This window comes from Marmota monax, unplaced genomic scaffold (genome assembly GCF_021218885.2).
Source record: "Marmota monax isolate L192 unplaced genomic scaffold, Marmota_monax_Labrador192_F-V1.1 WCK01_AAM20220418_F8-fsc00234, whole genome shotgun sequence".
NCBI classification, from domain to species: Eukaryota; Metazoa; Chordata; class Mammalia; order Rodentia; family Sciuridae; genus Marmota; species Marmota monax.
The window spans coordinates 593,035-614,818 of NW_026692493.1; the positions used below are offsets into that span (position 1 = coordinate 593,035).

Genomic DNA, 21,784 nt, shown 5'->3' on the forward strand with positions numbered 1-21,784 from the left:
TGTCCCTCTGCCCTCCCTGGCATGGCCACAGCTTGCCATTAGCCACCCCCAGGTGTGGGAGCATGGCCCTGGTGTGAGGGCTGACGTGGCCCGTGTCACATCCTTACAGCAGTGTGTCCTGCCCGAGTGGTGCCTGGGGAGGGTACAGTGAGCCCTGGGGACCCCAGATGCCCATGCTCCACACGCCAGCCTCTGAAGCGTGAGGGAAGACCAGGGTGAAGGGGAGGGGCAGGAGGCACAGCAGGGTGCAGGAGGGAGCCCAGGACACAGATGGGGCTCCGCAGCACCAGGTGACAGTGTCAATTCAAAGGGACATCACTGGGGGAAGTGCTCACTGGAGCCTCCTGCCATCTAACCCCCTCCTCTGTAGGTGAGGTTGGCTCAGAGAGTGGGTCCCTCTGAGCCCCTGAGTCCTGGGACCTGCACTGGGGCCAGGGGCTCCTGCAGATAGCTCCTGTGCAAAGAAATAGAGGGGGCCTCAAGGGGCTGCAGCCCAGGAAGGGTAAACGAGAAGGAACGCAGCCCCTGAGCCAAGGGAATGAGCCCCCCGGGGAAGCCTGCCATCGACTGGATGGGACTTGCACATTCCTGCAGACTGTGAAACCAAGGAATCAGCCTCCACTGTACCTGGACTTGCCATGCTCTGGGTCACCTGCCACAGACAAAGGCAATTGCCCCCAGGGCACACCTGTCCCAGGCCCTGCCAAACCTGAGTGCACAGTGCCGGGCAAGAAGCACAAGCCTGGGAGCTGCCTGCTCCTGCAGACACGGTGGACGGCACGGGCAGCGTACCACGCCCAGGCTGGATGTGAGGTGCCAAGCTGGGGCTCCGGGCATCAGTTCAATGAAGCAACTCAGAGGCAAACCCAGGGGGCCAGGAAAATCCTGAAAGGAAGGTGCTGAGAAGACCAGGAAGAGTCAGGTGTGAAGCAAACTAACCACTACAGGGGGAGACATGGCCGAAATGCAAGCCGGACCTGAGATGCTCCCCGGGGAGGCAGGAGAAGCAGGAAGGTGCCTCCTAAACAGCAGCCCCCACAGCGACGCGCCACCTTCCATCTGAGCCCCGCTGAAGTTCCCAGCCAAGTGCCCACGACTTAGAAGGTGCCATCTGAACCCTGTCTGAGTTCCCTGTGGTTCAGTGGACCTGGCCCCCCGTGCCCAGCCTTGGGCAGCCGCAGCCCCCACCCATCCCCAGAACTTTCTCACCTCCCACACTGAACCCAGGCCTGCTGAATGTGAGTGGCCGCCCCGGCCAGCCCTGGCCACCGCCATTCTGCCTCCCGTCTCTGTATCTCTGTGAAGTGCAGTTCTAGTCGCTCATGGGTCCTGTCACTCATCATGTGAGCTCCAACTCTGCCCTGGTGCAGACGGTGCGGGGCCTCCTTTCCCAGCTGCGCGGCATCCCTCATGGTGGACCTTCACTTTGGCACGTATCTGGGTGCCTGGGCTCCTGCTGCCTGTCTTCTGCTGTGAGCACCGGGGTCCAGTGTCTCTGAGACCCTGGTTTGAATTCTCCTGTGTGTTCACCCCCACAGTGGCCAGATCACCTGCTGCTTCCGTTTCTAATTTTGGGGACCAGCACCCGGGGCCCAGCACCCTGTTTTCCTCAGGGGCCACCCCTCATGCACTCCAAGAGCAACCTGCAGGATTCCAGGTGTGGCATCCTCACCCCCGAGCACCTGAGGGACCTGCGTTCTGGATGTGCTGTGCCAGGGGTGGAGCTGGTGACTGACCGTGGGGTGCATCACCCCTTGTGTCCTGGCCTCAGAGTTCACGTGGTGTCCCTCCTGGTTCAGGAGGAGGGAGACAGACCCCACTGCCAAGGGGGTCTTACCAAGTGTGGCTCTGCAAGGGCCACATGGGCCACAGCGTGGAGCCCACACACGGCCCGCTATCCCGCAGATGAGGCAGCCCACAGCCCAGCGACTCAGGCACCTGTGATTTCCAAGTCCCCTGCATACTACCTTAATTATGGACACTAATCCAGGAGTTAGATTAAAAACAACCTAAAATTCATGATAAAATGGAGGCTGAACACCTCCCTGTTCCAGCCATTCCTCACCTATCTAAGGGATCATGCGTTAAATGTGGAGAGACCTCGTCAACCACATTAGAGGATGCATTAGAAACTTTCTTCTGTTTACTAATTATTTACCAAAATCATAATGCATTCATGTGGTTTTAATCCAGTTTGCTAATAACGGAAATATTAACTCAGGCTAGAAGAAATTTCTCCTAGCCCTTGGAAATGAAAACTTGCCAATTGGGTGTGGGTGTGTCTGTGCATTGGGAGAGGAGTTGTGATGAGGCTCTCAACAAACCCTCTACAGAAAACCACGTTATCTGAGGCCAGAGTCCTGTGCAGGGTTCACCAGAAATATGAGCATGAAGTAAGAAAGTAAGTGAGTTGTTTCAACTGTGCTGGGAGCCATTAGCCAAGTAAGTAGGTATGACAATTTCCTTGCCAGCGTACCCCATGTTGCAGTGACATTGAATGTATGTGACCTTGCTCAAGGACCAAGGCAGATTAGGGTGTTCCCGGTTTTAAGATAATCGTGTTTAGGGCATTCCCAGTTTAGGTTCCAGGTTTAAGGTTTAAGATTATTCCTGCTGGGAATAGGGCGTATCCTGCTGCCTGAGTTCCCCTTGAGTTCTCACGGGATTCAGACAATATATTTTGGAGATAGAAGCCCAGTGGAGGTGGATTTGGGCAGAGAACGTGGATTTGGGAAGTGAACGTGGATTTCCCCAGAACGTGATTGTAGACGGCTGGTGTGAGTTCGGGAATAAAGAGTTGCTGTTTGAATCTACAAGCTGTGTGGTGGCTCGTGATTGTGTGCCCAGCCAGACTGCGGCACAACTGCAGCTTGCAACAGGAGCTCACTCAGTTTCTAACAAGTTGGATGATACATAGCATCAATGACTATGCACCTCCATTCCATTACAAATATTTTAAATAGTGAGGCAATAATTTTGTTTTTATATTTAAATGCAATGAAAATCACTTTTTTGCCACTACATTTAGGATTGTCACTGTTTCTTACAAAGTGAGACTGAATTTTGACTTTTTCTCCTTCCTGTGTCCAGGTTTAAATTCACCTTATATGACCTCTTGGAGCTCAGTGAACTCCCAAAATCTGTGGATTAATGTCTTTGGACAATTTTGGGAAATTTCTTGTCATTTTCTCTTTTAAACACTTTTTAAAATTTCCTTTTTTAAGCAGTTTTAGGTTCATAGAAAAAGTGAGTTGATTGAAAATAAAAAATTGGGCAGAGTGTAAGGGATTTTCCACGTGACCCCTGTCAAATACACACGGTGGCCCCAGCTAACCCAGCAAGGACTGGCCACCATGGATGAGTCAACAGACACATAATCACCAGAGTCCATGGCTCGAGGGAGTCCACCCTGTGCCTGTGCGGTGATGCGTGTCTGCCCCCGGGGCACCACCCTCCCTTGCTCCATCCCTCAGGTACCGCTGGCCTTTCACGGTCTCCGTCCAGAGGGTGGCACATGGGTGGCACAGCCGCAGCCTCTCAGGCTGGCTTCTCTCACCCATGACATGCCCTGGGGCTCCTCTACGACTTTCCTGACTCATCTCCACATCTGGTGGCACTTCATGGTGGGAGATGTTCTGCTGATTTGAGTAAATGTCGAGCATCCCCAGTGGCACCGGGAGACTGTGACAGTCTTGGAGGAGGTGACTCAGTTGTCTGAGTCTCTGGGTTTCTCTGGGCCTCCAGGTTGAAGTTGCGAAGAGCGTTCAGAAGCTCGCTGTCCATTCAGTTATGATTTCTGTGTCTGCCTTAGTTTCACTTTTCCTTATGTAGATCTTGGACATATTTTGTTGGATTTATGTCTAAGTATTTCATTTTTGGATTGTTAGAGCAAAGAGTGTGATTTTTAATTTCAAATCCCCCTTGTTCGTGGCTGACCACTGGAAAAGTACTGACCTGGTGATTTAGCCGTGTGCTCTGCGTCATTGCAGGATCGCTTGCTGGTTCCGGTCCATGTTTGGAGACTCCTTTTCCACCAGGTGAACATCTCATCTGCACGTCTGCCTGTTCCTCCTCCTCAGTCCTCTTGGTTTCTATGTCCTGTCTTGTCCCATAGCCTGGGCTTCCAGTGCGAGGATGGGAACGGTGGAGGGGACAATCGAGTTTCCCATGGCAGGTGTGACGGCAGCTGCAGGTTTCTGTGGATGTTCTCTGTCAAGTTGAGGAGGGTCTCTGTCTCCAGTTTACTGAGAGTTTTTATCCAGATTTGCTGTTTTTCCACGTCTTTCTGCGTCCACTGATGGGATCGTGTCAGTTTTGCTTTGAGCCTGTTGATGGGGTGGGTCACATTAATGGACCTTGTGTACCTGGGATGCCGTCATCCGTGTGCGTCATTCTTCTTCTGTGTGGTTGGGTTGGCCTCGTGCACGTCCCACTGAGGAGCTGTGCGTTTGTACTCACGAGCAAGACGGCTGTCCCTCTTTTCCTGCAAAGCCTCTGTCTGGTTCTGATGTCGGGGTGATGCTGACCTCACAGAGTGTGCTAGAAAACACCCCCTTTAACTTCTGCTCAGACAGACACTGCAGGGTTGGGGACAGCTGCTTCTTTAGATATTAGGTAGAACTGACCAGTGAAACCATCTAGGCCTGTGGCTTTCTGTTTGGAAATGTCACTAATTACTGGTTCCATTTATCTGGTAGCCGTGGCCTGCTCACACAGCCTGCTTCTCTGTAAGATCTGGCAGATCCTGCCTCTCAGGGAAGCGCTGTGTGTCACCGAGGTCATCAACTGTGCAGACAGAGCTGTTGGCAGCTGTGGCTTCCTGCCCTCAGCACCCAGGCGCTCGAGTGACGGCCTCTTTCTGATGCTGGGGTTGAACCCTCTCCTCTCTCTCAGCAGGTCTGGCTGCTGCCCTGGTTTTGATCTCGTTGTTTCTGCCTTAGTTTTAGTGACGTCTCTTCTGCTGCGTGCTCTGGATTTGGTTTGTTCCTTGGTCCCTTCCTGAGGTGGAAACTGCGGGTGCTCTAGTCTGACTGTCTCCTGTGTTCCTCATGCTGGGGGCTCCCACCCCCCACTGGTGCTCTGCAGTCCACTAATTTAGAATTTTCATTTATTCACAATATCTTAAAACTTCTCCTGAGGTCTCTGTTCCAACCCAGTGCTACTGAGGATTGCATTGCTTAATCTCCATGTCTGGGGATTTCCCAGGTGTCCTTCTGTCACTGATGTCCCACCTAATCCCACTGTGGTCTGAAGGCGTGCATGGGTGACATCTGTTCCTCTGAACCCCAGAGGTGGGTTTTGCCTGGGTGGCGCTCCTTGTGTGTGTCCTGCTGGGGCGTCTGCACCCCCACTCCACAGAGGAGGGAGCCAGGGGTAGGCACTGCGGGTAACAGTCCCAATGTCGGGGATTGGGATGGACAGAGCTGAAACCCAAAGCCAGCCTTGACCCGCCAGTGAGGAGAGAGGCTGCAGTGGGCAGTGTGTGCTCTGGGCTCCCCGGGGGAGGCGGCTGCCCTGGGTGGTGGTGACCCCAGCCCCACCAGACCTAGCTTGGTGATGCGTGCCCCTGGCTCTGGAGAGTGGGCTCCTCCCTTCCTGCTCTCCTGGGCCCCCACACCTGTCCTGCTCTGTGGGTAGGGGCACTGGCGTGTCCACTGCCACCACTCACGGGAATCCTGCCTGCCCTGGACAGGGTCCTGGTTTCTGCCCAACTCACCAAGCCCACAGCCACACTGCTAATTCCTTAATAAAAGAGCATGTTTATGAAATCTGACAGCATCGGGGGAGATTTTTAAATGCTGTACATTAGGCCTTTCATGGGGAATAGCTAATGACAGGCAGGCTCAGCGGAACAGAGATTTCATCTAATATCAGTTTCAGGAAAGTCAATTGCGGGGTTATTTCTGCAGATTAAATTAACTTTATTTGGAGGTCACCTCCTGCAGCTAGATTGAGAGAGACAGATACACAACAGCCGACGCTATCCGCGAGACATAATCCCACAGCACAAACAAGGCTATGTGTCCCCCGAACCTCCTACACGAGAAGGCTTTACCAGCCCTCCCAGCCTTCACACGCAGGCTGAAGGGCAGAAGCGTGGGCCAGTTACCAGGAGCGTGCCCAGCCAGGCAGAGGACTCCTCCTTGGGGTGGCTCCAAGTGTGCAGAGCGCCGTGACTGTGCTCCAGCCGCATCTTCACTAGATGCACAGAGGGGGCCCCGGGTGGACCTGCGCAGGGGCCAGGAGCCTCCACCACAGTCAGGTCAGCAGCGGGAGCAGCAGACCCTCGGACGGGCTACAGCGCCCACTTGGCTGTGCCTTAGCATAATGTGACCAGAGACCTCCGCGGGGTGGACCCTCAGGGACCCACTCCTCTCCACTGGCTGGGTGTGGGCTGTGTTCTTTTCCTCTCTGGTGTCAGTGGCACAGACCTTGCTTGGTTTGGGAGTCAGTGAGTGCCATGCCAGGCCTCCCTTGTGACTGGAGCTGAAGGGTGGTGCTTGGGGACAGCACTGAACAATGCTACCTCCCCCCACCAGCCCCACACTTATAGCTCCGGAGCCTTGGCCTTGTTTGGCCCTGTGTGAGTGCAGGGGGCTGAGGGGCAGGGCCTCATGTGACCCCTGCGTGGCATGTGAAGGACCAGAGGTGCGGTCACACATGGCTCCTGCCCAAGCCTGTCACCTTCAGGTCTGGCATGAGACTCTGTGTGTCCTCCTCAGTGCATGTCCAGGTCTCAGGTGCAAAGAGCCTGGAACGGACGCCGCCTGGGAGTCGGGATTGGCACAGTCGCGCCCTCTTGGTACTCTGGCCTTGGCGGGGGGGCTCCAGCCCCTTGTCACCTCCCCAGCCTTCCTCCTGGCTGGATTCCTGCCTCCACCCAGGCAGGCTGGTTGGCAGGGGCCATTGGAGTTGTCTCTGGCCACGGGCTGTCTGTAGTGTGCCTCTGCCCAGCTTCTGCTGTGACCCCTGCACTGCCCACATCACCTGGCACCCTCTTCCTGCTCAGAAACCTCATGTCCAGGGGGCCCTTTTGGCCCCTCTCATGGGTTCTTCTTCTGGCCCAAATGGAGTGAGCCCCCCACCCACCCAATGCTAACTCACTCAGAAGTGGGGAAGGTGGAGGTTGCTCCCTGACCACAGCCCAGCAGCCCCGTCCCCACCCGTGGGTCCAGGTGTCCAGCAGGCACCACATTCTTTCCAGGACAGCCGTCACAGGAAGAAAGGCGCGGGTTCTGCTGGCAGCCGCACAAGGCCACCTCTCCCTGCTCCCCTGTCGGATTCACGTCCCCTTCCCTGCCACCTCCCCGGGGCCGTGCAGCTGAACTTCAGGCTCTCCAAGGCCCGAGCAGGGTACTGCTTACACGGCGGCACCCAGGGGCAGGTGTGGCGAGGAGGGGCACGTGCAGGGGCCGGGTCTGTGGGCGCCCTCCTCCAGAGCCGCCACACCCTCTGTCTGGTGTCTGCTCCACACTCTTTTGTGTTCTTATGATGTGGACACTTCACCTGGGGCCCCTCCTCACACCTGGAGGGCAGGAGGCTGCGCTGTCTGCTGTGTGGCCGAGGTGCTGCAGGCGTGGAGTTCATGGGGCGGAATTGAAACCCCCCACCCAGGCTCTGGTGGCCGCTCCTCTGTGCTGGGCTTGGCAAAGGGCAGATTTCACACATGGGACGAGGGGCTTCTGCTCCTGGGCCTGGCTTATTTGCTTAGCCGAACGTCCTCCAGGTGGGTCCCCGTGGTCACCACGACAGGATCCTCCCTTCCGGGGCTCGGCAGGACTCTGCTGTGCATTGGCATCTGATTTCCTTCTTCCTGTGTGTGGACACTCGTGTGGCCTCCGAGTCTTGGCTTCTGTGAATCAGGCTGCTGTGACCCCCGAGGGCGCAGTGAGTCCTGGCTGCGCGGCTCCCTCTCCTGGGGGTGTGGACCCCGGATGGGGTTCCTGGCACCTCCTGCTTCAGCCCTGGCCCACACCTGCCCCCGCATCACCCCGCCTCCTGCTAGGATGTGGTGAGGTGTGAGGCGGGGTGTGACGGGGTGAGTCCATGTGTGGCTGGAAGTCTCCCCCTGCCCTGGAGAGAGGTCCAGCCCTTCCCACCCACCTCTCTCGGGCCTCGTGCTGGGGGAGGTGAAGGTTGCTCCCTGTCCACACCCGAGGGTCCATGGCCCTGCTCCTGCTCATCCTTCTTCCTCTGACCACGGTCCTCGGGCTCTCCCAGGCTCTCTCTGCTGCTGCACTCAGGGCAGCACCCAGCACTAGGGCCCTGGGACCCTTGGGATCCCACGGCACCCTGGGAGGCCTCGCCTCTCCCTAAACCCTGGGACCCTCCCCGTGGCCTGCTCTGGAGCTGCTCTGAGCGCCCTGTGCACGCAGCCCCCCCCATGGTGTGACCACCACCACCAGCCGTTCCCACTCGCACATGCTGTGCCTTTGGGCTGGCGGGGGGCGCTTTAGGCTGGGTCCTGACCAGAGACCCAGGAGTGTGGGGATGTGCTGGGTCAGGGTCTTTGCAGATGTAAAATAGTACTGCGGGATGAGGTCATCCAGGATTATCCTGCAGGGGCCTAGATCCAATAAGTGTCCTCACAAGACAGAGACAGAGGAGGAGGCCACACATTGACAGGGCAGAGACTGAGTGGCATGTCTGCAGCCCTCCTGAGGCCAGGAGGACCCTCTCAGAGCCTCAGCAGGGAGCACATGGTCCAGCTGGCGGTCCTTGGCCGTGTGCCCCAGGGAACCAACACAGGTGTGTCAGGAGGACCCTCCTCACTCCTCACCAGACCACTCAGGCAAGGCCTGGGGTGACACTTCACCAAGTGCCCTGGTGCTGACCCTGCCCTCCTGGACCCTGTGCCTCCAGCCCCCTCCAGCCCCCTCCAGCCCCTAAAGCCCTCCCTGGGATCTCTGGCTCCTGACCTCCCAGTACTCTGCCAAGGCCCCTGGTTCCTGGAGACCCGGGGACTCCTCCCCAGCCAGCAGGAACCCCCTTCACCAGGGACTCCAGCCTCCTTGCTCAGGCCTCTCCTGGACAGCTCCAGGGGGACCTTGCCTTTGGGTGTGGACAGGACCCATTGCGTGCTCAGGGGAATGGAGCTCCACGTGGCCGCAGGTGGCCCCGAGCCTCCAGGAACCAGAGGTCTCCGTGTCGTCGGCTGAGAACCCTGGGTGTGAATGGGGGGGCAGGAGGGGCCCCGGGGGGGCAGCAGAACAGCCCCCTTGAGCAGTGGGGCTGACCCTTAGTTACGTGAAGCTTCTGTTTTTGACAGAAACGATGATCATACGTGTGACAGGGCCAACATGACGTGTCAGCGCGGGTCCCGGGCCTAGCTGTCCGCCACTGGAAACCCTTTCTCCGGGGGAGCTCTCCCGGCCGTCTTGAAACACAGGAGGCTCTGTGCCTGTCCTGCTGCCCACGGCTCCTGTTGCAGCAGAACTGGCCCCCATCTACCACACTGCACCCTGGGCTGTCCTCCGCCTCCCTCCCCAGCCTCCGGTTCCTCCCTCGCCCTCCCTGCTGTGACAGAAATGCCCTGATCCCACTGGAGCCACTCCCCTGCCTGGCTGCTGCCTCCCTCACGGGCTTCACCTGTGCTGCTCCAGGCGGCGGGACCTGCCTCCCTTGGCTGCGGAGGGCTCCCTGGGTTTTCTGCCTTTTCTTCACCCGGTCACTTGCTGGTGGGCACTTGGGTGGACACCTGGCAAGAACCAGGACACAAAAGCAAAACTAGACAAATGGGTTGGCATTGAGCTGAAGGGAACCCCAAAGGGCAAGACAGTGGAGCAGACATTCTGAAAGGGAGACGCCCAAGTGGCGGAAGGTACTGGAAACCATGCTCGGTGTCAGCACCCGGGAAGGCTCAGCAAACCCACAGTGGCCAGATTCGCCTCTTTCCAGTGGAGACGGCTGTCAACAAAGAGTCACAAAAGGGCGGGTGCTGGAGAGGGGAAAGAAAGGGGCCCTCCCACCTGGGAACAGTATGGGGGTGTCCAACACTGAAAGTGACCCACCTGCCTCAGCCTGGGCACGCCCTAGGAAACGGCCTCCACATATTGAAGAGGCACCTGCAGGCCCAGGCTCCCACCTCCCCAGGATGCTGCCCCATGGTCCCCTGCTCCACCTTCCTGCTTCAGGACACCTCTCCCAGGCGCCCACGGCCCTCCTGGCTGGAAGCTGTGGTCAGCAGGCCATCCCAGGGCAGGCCCGGCACTGCCGTGGGACGGCTCAGCAAGGGCCTTGGAAGCAGAGGGATGCTTCTGTTGGTAACAGCACAAAAATGGCTATCAGGGGACCCACTGGGCAGGTCTGGCCCTTGGGATGGGTGTTGGAACAAGGCCTGGAGGTAGCATGGCCTCCCGAGGCTGGGGGCTCAGGACCCTCCCCGGTGGCAGGGCCCTCTCTCGGCAGTGGCTCTCCTGTGTCCCCTCTTCTGCTGGTGGGCCCCTTTCCACCTGTCCCTGTTCTTCATCAACCCCTCTTCAGGTGTGTGTCTAACTAATGTGCTGTGGGGGGGGCTCTGGGTGGGGTGGTAGGCCCTGGTGGCCTCTGACCTTCCCCAGGGCCCTCCCAGCAATGGACCAGATGCTGGCTGTGGCAGGATGACCTTGCCCACTCTCTACAGTCTCAGGGATGTCCAATGGGGCTCACTAAAGCCTCCATCTGGCGTGTCACTCTGGGGGCGCAGGGATGGCAGGTGCCTCGCACCAGGTACTGCGCCGCTCCTAGAAGGTTTTCCTCAGTGGACACCATCCTGTCCTCCTTCAATGGCCTGAGATCCGTCCAGGATGTCTGTGTTCACTCCAGCTGCATTGCACAGGGAAATGAGGGGGATGAGGCTATTGCTGGAGCCGAGGACATCAGCTGGACACCTGGAGATCACCCTGCGTGGGACCTTCCTTGGCTCCCCATGGCTGGACTCCACTCACTGACCGCCTTACAATACCCTGCAGTAGGGAGCCACTGTCCTCAGCAGAGAGCCAGGTGGACATGCAGAGCCTCCTGCTGGGGCAGCACCTTCTGAGAGTGACGGATAGTCCCTGTTCCTGAGAAAAGGCAGTGCTGGGGTGTCCTCCCTGACCTGGGCAGCCTGGGACACACACACAGGCACGTACATATAGGTGCACACATAAACATGCACACACCTCACACGCATGCTCAGACAGGCACACACCCACAGCTCACATGTTCCCACACTCATGCACATGTACACAAATGCACACATATGTACGGGTCACATGTGCACACAGGTACTGCTCACGCATGCACAAACAGGGCCCCGCGTGGCAGGAGAACCTCCTCAGCACCCTCCTCATCCCCGCCACCCGCCCTGCCTCAGGGGCATCCTTTGGACTAAGGACTTTTTCCGAAGTGAAAGTAGATGATCCACCAATCCACTTTCTCTTGACCCTCCCCTCTGGGGGTGCACAGGAGGGTCTCAAGAAAAATGTCCCTGCCCGAGTGTCTGGTCACTTGGGCGGGAGGTCACCTCCACACATGGACCCTCAGGAAGCCCCACCCAGATCCTGCTCTCCAAGCTTCTGAAACCAGCTACCAAGGGCCAGGCCAGTGGCTAGCCCCCAAGTCGGACAAGCTCCAGAATTTGTACCGGCTGAGGGCCATTGAGCACCAGGGGCCCCCACCTCATCTGCTTTCTGCCCACCTGCCCCTGAGAAGTCCCTGGAGCCCCGCCTGCCCCTGGAGAAGCCTCTCCTCTCCCCTGGAGGCCCCGCACACTCTGAGTGTGGCTGCCTCTGCAGCAGTCTCCTGGACAAAGTCCCTGCCGTCTGACCATGTCTGGCTGGGTTCAGTGCATCCTTCTTCACGGCGGGGCAGGGCCTGAAGAGGCGGAGACCCAGGGGCTGCTGCAGGTGGAGCCCTGCCAGGGAACAGGATGCTGGAGGAAGGGCGAAGCCTTCTGCCCCAGAGGACTCCTGGTGAGCAGTGGGGTCATCTCAAGGTCATTCTGTCCTGCAGGTGGTTTCTGAATCAGTGAACACGGGCCACGCAATAGAGCAGATCCCACATCATCACGGCCACATCTGTGCCCTTGACCTTCCCAGGGGTCAACAACCAAGCACAGGGCCAGCCCTTGTCCAGACAGGAAACTGAGCCCCAGAACGTGGACACCTGAGCTGACTGGGCTCCTCTGGCGGCACACAGCCTCCACGGGTCCCATCTCCAGGTACTCCGGCATGTTGGGGGGGGCACCGTGCACCCTGTCAGCAGACTGAGAAAGCAATTCCTGAGAGCGTTTTGATAGATCACTCAGTCACCAGAATCAGCAGCTGATAAATATTGAATTGCAGTTCTCCACAAATGCCCCAATTATCTCCCCAAAAGCAAGAATTAGTGCCGCATAGCAGCGCGTCACTAAATGTCATCCAGCTAATTGAATTTCTTGATTGACTAAAATATTCCCAGTTCTGAAATTTAGACAGACAACAGAGAGGTTTTGGCAATGCTAGCTCTTCCCCTGAGGTTAGGCTGGGAGCAGTAGCCTTCTCCTTCAGCTGCTGGGGACCTGGGGAACCCGAAGAGGTGACCATCTCTTCAGGGAGTGGGGCGAGGGCAGAGGAATCCCAGCTGGACAGCTCTCCATGGGGTGGACTTGGCTCAGGGATGCCTGGGCTGCTTGGACACCCGGCCTCTCCAAGTCAGGTCCCCCCAGCCTCTCCAAGTCAGGTCCACCTAGCCTCTCCGTCAGGTCCCCCCGGCCTCTCCGTCAGGTCCCCCCAGCCTCTCCGTCAGATCCACCCAGCCTCTCCAAATCAGGTCCCCCCAGCTTCTCCAAGTCAGGTCCACCCAGCCTCTCCAAGTCAGGTCCACCCGGCCTCTCCGTCAGGTCCCCCCGGCCTCTCCGTCAGGTCCCCCCAGCCTCTCCGTCAGATCCACCCAGCCTCTCCAAATCAGGTCCACCCAGCCTCTCCGTCAGGTCCACCCAGCCTCTCCAAGTCAGGTCCCCCCAGCCTCTCCAAGTCAGGTCCACCTAGCCTCTCCGTCAGGTCCCCCCGGCCTCTCCGTCAGGTCCCCCCAGCCTCTCCGTCAGATCCACCCAGCCTCTCCAAATCAGGTCCCCCCAGCCTCTCCAAGTCAGGTCCACCCAGCCTCTCCAAGTCAGGTCCACCCGGCCTCTCCGTCAGGTCCCCCCGGCCTCTCCGTCAGGTCCCCCTGGCCTCTCCGTCAGGTCCACCCGGCCTCTCCAAGTCAGGTCCACCCGGCCTCTCCGTCAGGTCCACCTGGCTCCCATCTGGAATGGGGTCCAGTCCCCCAGCCCACCTCCTCCTCTCATTGCTCAGTCTGGAGGCCCCCACAGTTGCTCAGAGCTGGGAGGTTAATACTCCATAGGGTCCAGTCCTGCCAGTGGTCTCGCCTGCCTCTGGGGCCCCATCCACTGCATATGGTCCATGTTTCAGTGGCCCTGTGCATTCGGACCAGCTGACCTATAGTCGTGCCCTGCGACTGTCCTTGTCCTGTGGGAAACCCCTCCTCTCTTTGTGCCCCATGCCACCTTTCTCCCAGGGACATGTGCAGGTCACAGAAGCGAAGACACCACCTCCTCCCTCAGCGCCGCGCGTTTCGGACACAGCTCCAGGGTCGGGCCTCCCTCACCCTCTCCTTCCTCCTCCCTTGTCTTCTGTCCATCCAGCGTCTCGGGACCCTGCCTTGGAGCAGGACCTCCCACACACTGGCTCAGCCCATCACGGCAGGGGCCGCATTCTGTCTTGGCATCTGAGATTCTCCCTCACATATAAAATAGGGAATCAGAAATACGTCCTGCCCAGGGGACTGCTGTCCAGGGTCCTGGGAGCCGTCCTTGCCCTATTTTCTGGGACTTTGCTTCAACAGCTCTCTCCCTCTGTGCCTCCAAGGGCTCACCCAGCAGCTCTTACAAGAGGTGCAAGTCCCTTCCGCCTTCCAAGCAGAGAAGGGGCCTCGGGAGCGTCTTATTGGCACATTCTCGTGGCATAGGGACCCTCCCTCTTTTCCTGTGCACCAAGCCCCTGGGGAGCACTGATGTCCTGCCCACCCACCTGCGGCTCATCCAACAGCCACTGCGCAGCCACTGGACATGCTCTTGCAGGGGTGACCCCAGGTCCACCTGGTCAGTCCCTGGGCTGCCTTTGGCCTCATCTAGAGGACTGGTCTGAGGTTGGCTTTTCTTCTCACCTCCCAGGGGTCCCCCCCAGCCCAGGCTGGAGGGCCCTGGAGGGCTGGGCAGCCAGCTGTCGGCTGTCAGTTGGAAACACAGGAGCAGAGGCTGTGGGGAGCAACGATCTGGGTTTCAACAGTCCTTGGCTCCCTGAGCCCTGCAGGCTCCCACTCACTCTGCCGCAGAGCCGTCTCTGGAGTGAGTCGACTTGACAGTGTCCATTTGTGCTTATTGAGCACCTACTGTGACTGGCTCTGGGGGTTCAAGACAAGCCTCCTCCCTGCTCTCCCAGTGCCAGGGGCACAGGAGGACCCAGCCTGGGGACAAGGCAGCCTGCCTGGGCCAAGCGACCCTCCCCAGGACCTCTGCAGCCTGCCCTCTCCCTGGAATCCAGCCCTGGAGTGCAGAATCCCGTCACATCTGTTTTCATTAAGGGCTTGAGAAGCACCTGAGCCATGGCAGGCTGTGGGGAGAGCAGTTACGGGAGTGCTGTGGGCCTGCTTCCCTCTCCCCGAGTCCATTTGTCACCTAGAAATGGATCTGTAGATAGCACGGAAGCAAAACGCTGTTCATCTGGGAAATGTGCTCTTTGAGTGCGTTAAAGACACTTTGAGTGCTTTTGGGTCAGAATATTCCAGATAGCACCAGTCGAGAGCCTGGGGATCAGGCCATGTGTCACCCTGGGCCTCTGCTCTTGAGCCCCCACCCAGGGCTGTCCAGCCACAAAGGCAGGTGAGGAGCTTAGCCAGGGAGGGTTACCCTGTGTTCCCAGAGCTGACCGCAGAACGGCCCCGGGAGAGTGGCCAGGTTGAGGTCATGGGGATGTGTGTGGTTGGGATGGGAGAGTGCAGCGCAGGCGAGAGGGGACAGCCACGTGGAGGACAGTGGACGATGGGAGGAGGAGGAAGCAGGCTGCCTGCTGAGTCAGGGGTGCCAGCCCTGGATGCTCAGGCCCCTAAAGCCAGGGTGGCCCTTCTCAGGGCTCCTGCCGAGGGCCTGCCAGCCTGCCAGGGCCTTGATGCTGGCAGGAGGTCCAGCAGCAGTGGCCACCTGCAGGGCCTCCTGTGGGTACACCTGGCAGACCCCACATAGAAGGAAAGTGACTGAGGCCATCACAGGTCGTACTAGGTGCCCACTGCCATGCCCACCCTACAGCCAGCGTCTCAGCCTGTCCATTGCCTTGGTCAGGATGTGGGCTCTGCTGCAAGGACCCTGCTCAGCAGCCAAGGCTGCCCATCAGGCCTGGCCAGGACTCAGCAGAAGGCCTGGCCAGGGAGGCATTGACCTGGCTGCTGGGGCCCTGGCTGTCCTCATTCTCACCGCGCATGGCCCTGCACAGGGCAGCTCCGCACACTGTGGCCGGTGTGGGAGGGAACAAAGGGGGACGCTGTCATCTCCCCGGAGAGGGGGCCAGAAGAACCGTGTTTCCTGGGCTGCCCTCTGCTCCTTAGAGGTACAGCCGCAGGTCCCACGGTGAGGGCAGGGACCAGCAGGTGGGCCCCCTACCCCTGCCAGGGAGCACAGCAGCCCACAAGGGGCCTCCTGCTGCTGTCCTGTGGGAGGACCTGGAAGGTCTGAGTGGGTGTGGACAGCAGCCTCCCACCCCTCTCCACACTGGGAGGGACTGAGAGCACCCAAGAGTGAAGTGAGCCCAGGGGACCCCTCATGCACTGGACTTGGGGGCCCAGGGACCTGTCTCTACACCCACCTCCCCCCCAGGCCTGGAAGCCTCATGGTGGAGGAGCCTCCCCTTCTCTGGGTGAGGAGGTCCTGAGAGGAGGCGGAGGAGCAGGTGGGCAGAGAGGAGATGCCCAGGGTCCCCTGGGGCAGCGGAAGGAAGGGCTGGGATGGAAACGGGGACCTCTTGAGAAGTTCTGGAGCACTGACCTGGTGGGAGTCTGAGCACACAGAAGCCAAGGAGCCTTCAGCGGCTCTGGCCGCTGCCAGGGAGGCCCAGAGGACCTCCGATTGATGGAGAGGACAGCCTGCTTGGGTAATGAGAGGATTTTATTCCTTTTTATTAACAAACAAACTCTTCATCAAAAGTGGGCGTCTTGTCAGGTTTCTAGAGTTCCAACCACTTATTAAAAATGAGCACTTTTTAAAACAGAGAAGGAATGAGGGACTGGCTAACTAGCTGCCTTCCTGGGAGCACTCAGGGGCCAGCTCTAAAGAACTTGTGCAGCAGCTTCACTGAGCCCCAGGAGGAAAGGGGGGAGGGGGGGAGGAGGGAAGTGGGGGACGGGGGAGGGGGGAGGGGAGGAGGTGGAAGGAAGAAAGGGAAAGGGAGGGAGGAGGAGCACGGAGAGGAGGATGTGGAGAGAAGGTGGAGGAGGAAGGGAGGAGAGGAGGAAGGGGGGGAGGAGGAGAAGGGGGGAGGAAGGGGAGGGGGAGGGGGAGGAGGAGGATGGAGAGGAGGATGGAGAGGAGGATGGAGAGGAGGATGGAGAGGAGGATGGAGAGGAGGATGGAGAGGAGGGGAGGATGGAGAGGAGAGGAGGATGGAGAGGAGGATGGAGAGGAGGATGGAGAGGAGAGGAGGATGGAGAGGAGGATGGAGAGGAGGATGGAGAGGAGGGGAGGATGGAGAGGAGGATGGAGAGGAGAGGAGGATGGAGAGGAGGATGGAGAGGAGGATGGAGAGGAGGGGAGGATGGAGAGGAGGATGGAGAGGAGAGGAGGATGGAGAGGAGGATGGAGAGGAGGATGGAGAGGAGGATGGAGAGGAGGATGGAGAGGGGAGGAAGATGTGGGGAGAAGGTGGAGGAGGAGAGGACGAGGAGAGGGAGGAGGAAGAGGAGGGGGAGGAGGAGAGGAGGAGAAGAAGGGAGGAGGAGGGAAGGGAGAGGAGAGAGGGAGGAGGGAGAGGGGGAGAAGGAAGGGAGGAGGAGGAGAAAGGGGGGAGGAGGACAAGGAAGTGGGGGAGGGGAGGAGGGGCAGGGAAGAAAGGAAAGGGAGGGGAGGAGGAGGGTGGAGAGGAGGGAGAAGGTAGGGAGGGAAAGAGGGGGAAGAGGAAGAGGAGGGGAGAAGAGGGAGGAGGAAGGGGGAGGGGAGGAGGGGGAGGAGGAAGGGGGAGGGGAATGGGAAGGAGAAAGGGGGAAGGGGATGGGAAGGGGGAGGGGAGGGGGAGGAGGGGGAAGGAGGAGGAGGGGAGGGGAAAAGGTGGGGGAAGGGGAGGGGAGGAGGGGGAGGGGGAAGGGGAGGGGGGAGGGGAAAGAGCAGGGGGAGGAGGAGGAGGGAAGGAGGGTAGGAGTGGAGATGGAGGAGGGGAAGTGGAGGAGGGGGAGAGGAGGAGGGACAGGGGAGGAGGAAGAGGGGAAGGGGAGGAGGGGAGGAGGAGGGCAGGGAGAGGAGGGGGAGGAGGCTGCAGGGCTGCGGAGGGGAGAGCAGGAGGAGGGGCTGCCACCAGGGGCGCTGGCCAGAAGTCATGCAGACCCAGCTCAGCAGTTAGCGTACACAGCTGGAGCCCCAAGAGCCCAGAACTGTGCCATCCAGGAACATCTGTGTCCCCAGTGATGCTGTGCCCCCACCCCCCCCCCCGTTGCAGATACAGTCTGGCCTCTGCAGGTGGTCACTGCTTGACCCTGCGGCCTATGGACTCCATCTGACCACAGGACAGGATTCCTGCTCCAGGGTGGAGGGCTGGAGGGCACAAGGCTGAGAGCTGAGGGCTGGGTAGGTGACGGGCCTTGTGGGGGAGCCCCTGTGTGTCTACCTGCCTGCCTGCCGTCCATCGCCTGCCTGCCATCTGTCACTCAGCATTATCAGTCATCTGCATGTGGTCCACGTCACCCCCTTGGGCCACGTCACCGAGTGCCTTCTGGCCTCCTTGTTTTGCACAGACCCCTGTTGGTGACTTTGGCTGGGAACCATAGAGACCCAGCCTGCCTGCGGCCATGGCTGGGGCCTGCCCCGCGGCTCTCCCCCTGCAGCCCAGTCCTCCCTGGGTCTCGCTCCTTCTCCTGCACTTAGCCTGGCACCTCTTTCAAGGCGAGTCTACCAGGAACACACTCCCTGGGTGCTGCCGGCCAGGAAGTCCCTCTTCCCCGACCACTGGAAGGATCTCCGCTCTCCTCCTGGTTTGGGGTTCCCATCATCTGTTTTCAGATGGTGGTGAAGTACGCCACATACCGTCCCCGTCTCCTCCATTCCACAGCTGGGGGCACAGAATACACTCCTACTGTCACACTCACTGCCGTCCACCCTCAGGACTCTGTCTGTCTGTAAAACCAAACTCCATACCCACTAAACAGCACCCCAGCCCTGGGCCACCCTGTTCTCGTCACTGTGGGTCAACCACTGTCCAGGTGGGATCACCATCGCCCAGGGCCCGTCACTCTGTGGCTGCTCATGCCCTCGGGGGATGCCTTCCAGGTCACAGCCCCTCCCTGATGAGCGCAGTGGCCTTCCATGGCATCTGCAGCCCACAACCACAGAACTGCTTCCCCGTCTCGGCTGCTGTGGAGAAGCCACCGTGGGCATGGGGGGAGCATGGGTGGAGCGTGGGTGGAGCATCCGTGGAGCATCCGTGTACAGGTCTCTCTCTGACACTGGACTTTACCCGAGGCGGGTGTGAAACCAAGTGGGACTGCCGGGTCACCTGGCGACTGTTTCCATCTGCTGAGCAGGTGCCCGCTCTTCCCCAAGGTGCTGGGCGGTTCCCTGCTCGTGGGCAGAGCCCGAATGCCCAGTGCTCCCTGTCCTTGGCACAGAGGTCCTCACCAGTATGAGGGGACTGCTCCAAGTCCTGACCTGCAGCTCCTGGGGAGGGGGAGACCCAGCGTTCTCATGCACTTACTGCCACTTGCCTATTTGCTTCGGGGAGCGTTCTGCCCACGTCCCTCTGTCCCCGGTGCCGTCTGTTCTCACATGCTGACTACTTTATCCATTAGAGCTCTGAGATGAACCACTCTTCTCCTGAATCCGAGTCTGCTCATTCCGGCACCCTTCCGTGTCTGGTGCTGATTCTTACTCTGGACTTTAAATTGGGCTTTTTGTCTCTTATTACGCCTTGTGGTCTCTGATACCATCCATGATGTTCTGGGACAAAGGAATCACGGCAGACGGGGCTGTGGCAACGAGGCACAGAGCGGGGGAGGCACGTCTGATATCCTGTGGTCAGCCAGTCTTCAGGGACCCTAGGGCTCCGGAATGTCGCTTCTCAGGCACTTTATTTAGTGTTTAGACCAGTTTTTCTGAAAAACAGGGCCAGAGCAGCTGAGGTGCCACACGCTGTCACCCAGGCCACAGTCACACCATGGGCAACTCCGGATGCTGGGAGGAGGACCAGCAGGGTCTCCAGCTGTGTCTGGTGGAGACGTGAGGTGGGCAGCCACGTGGACGGCCGGCTGGTGGCCTCTTACTCTCACCCCATGACCTGGCCATTGCATTCCTTAGTCTTTGCCCAAAGGAGCTGAAAACTTGTGTCCACATACACAGCTGCACGCAAGCTGTCCAGCCATGAAGACACGGAGAACCTTAAATGCGTATTGATAAGCCAAAGGAGCCCATCCGAAAGGCCTTGAAACAGGTACTTCCACTGGGTGACCTTCCGGGAAAGGCCGATGGACAGAGCACTGAACAGAACCGCCTTCCATGGCTGCAGGGTGGAGGCTGACGGGGGGACACAGGACTTGGTGACACTGTGGTGGTGGATCCCTGACCTGGGGCATTTGTTCAAACCCCTAGGACACCCAGCACCCCCAGTGCACCCTGACGGGAACGATGGCCTTTGGTGACGGTGACATGGGTTCATCCATTGTCACAGACGCTCACTCATCTCTGGTGTGGTTTTGAGGGGAGGCTGTGTGGAGGGCAGAAAGTCCCTGGGGGCTCTTTACCTGCCTTTCCACTTTGTGGGACCCTAAAGTGATGTAAAATGTAGAGATTGGTACAGTAAACACAGGGCCAAGTCCTGGGGCATGCGGAGCTCCTCTGGCCACTGCTCCTGTCCTCCAGCCACTGCTCGTGTCCTCCGGCCACTGCTCCTGTCCTCCAGCCACTGCTCCTGTCCTCCAGCCACTGCTCGTGCTGGGGCAGCACAGGGAAGCCACACGCAGGGCCCACCCCCCGCTGTCTCCATGGGGAGCTCAAAGCTGCTGGGGTGACAGTGGGCAGAGTGAGAGCCCAGGGAGCCCACCACTGTGAATCAGGGGGTCAAGCAGCCTGCTCAAAGGAGGCCACCCGAGCGCCAGGGCAGGCAGGCAGCAGGAGGCCCTCTGACCCCAAGAGGAGAAGGGGACAAGAAGCCCAGGTGACCCCCTGAAAGGGCACCCCAGCTGCGCCTGACGGGGAGGGCGTGCAGAGCCCAGGTGGGTGGCGGCCTGCAGACCTGGGTCGGAGTGTACCTCATCCAGGGCTCAGCTGCAGGCGCTGCTCTACAGTCACCCAGCTGCCGGGGATACCCAGCTGCCGGGGACACCAGCCCCATTCCCTGGGGTCCAGCTGGGCACTGCTGTCTTCTCGGCTCTCTGGTTCTCAGCACCTCGCCCTCACATGATGCCTGGGGGGGACGGGGGTCACCTGTGGACACCTCTGTCCTGGGCGAGGAGCTGTGGGCAGGAGGACACGTCCACAGCTGTGCTGGCCCAAGCACTGAGCCAGGGGCCTGGAGGTCAGCGTGAGGCCACAGTGTGAGACCCAGGTACCTTGGGCCTGGCTGCTTCTCTCGAGGAGACTTCTTTTAACTTTCTGAACTTCAGCAGCAAGTAGACGTGATCACGTGCAGACCTCAGCAGGCCACCTCTGGTCAGGACGGCTGTGGCATGTCACATGGGGACGGCCCCTGCATGCTCATGGACCCCAGGGCACTGTACGAGGAAGGGGATGGGTCGAGGACAACCCTGTGCTGCCTGTGACAATGCTGAGCCTGCCTGCCGGGAAGGGCTGGCCAGTGGCACACAACCTGGAGGACGAGGGGACAAGGGCCTCGGCAGGTAAGGGGAGCTTTGGCAGAAACCGGCCACCAGAACTCCGAGTTTTTGTTGCGCTGTTAGCAGGAGAAGCCGGCAGTGGCCTTGCAGCCTGGTGCTATCCTGGGCTCTGTCCTGGGTGCTGTGTCCTGGGCACTGTCCTAGGCACTGTCCTAGGCGCTGTCCTGGGTGCTGCCCTGGGCTCTGGCCTAGGTGCTGTCCTGTGCATTATCCTGGGTGCTGTCCTCTGGTCTTTATGACACTTGCTGTCCTGGGTGCTGTCTCCCGGTCTCTCTTCTGGGTGCTGTGCTGGATACTATCTCCTGTTCTCTATCCTGGGTGCTGTCCTTGGTTCTGTTCTGGGTGCTGACTCCTGGTCCCTATTCTGGGTGCTGTCCTGGGCTCTGTCCTGGGTGCTGTCTCCTGGTCTCTTTTCTGGGTGCTGTCCTTGCTGCTGTCCTGAGTACTGTCCTCAGTGCTGTCCTGGGTGCTGTCTCCTGGTCTCTGTCCTGGTCCCTATTCTGGGTGCCTCCCTCCTGGGTTCTGACCTGGGCACATTCCTGGCCACACCTGCTTGGTTTGCACTCTGCAGTGGGGGTTTCCTTTGTCATTCAGTCCTCCTGAGGCTGTGACTGGATTAACCTTGAGAGTGGACATAGGACAGGCTGCTGACAGTCTGACAAGAATGAGTATTGACTCCTCGCTCTGGGGAGGAGGTCGGTTC

General features: G+C 59.4%; 1 long non-coding RNA gene across 1 annotated transcript in view; it reads left to right on the forward strand.

The window, feature by feature from the left end:
* The first annotated feature begins 2,509 nt into the window (after positions 1-2,509).
* The window catches only part of LOC131424155 (uncharacterized), a 178,575-nt gene continuing 159,300 nt past the window's right edge, over positions 2,510-21,784 (forward strand). The window contains exon 1 of the long non-coding RNA XR_009226712.1: positions 2,510-2,722. This is a non-coding gene — a long non-coding RNA (uncharacterized LOC131424155). The remainder of the gene's footprint in view (positions 2,723-21,784) is intronic.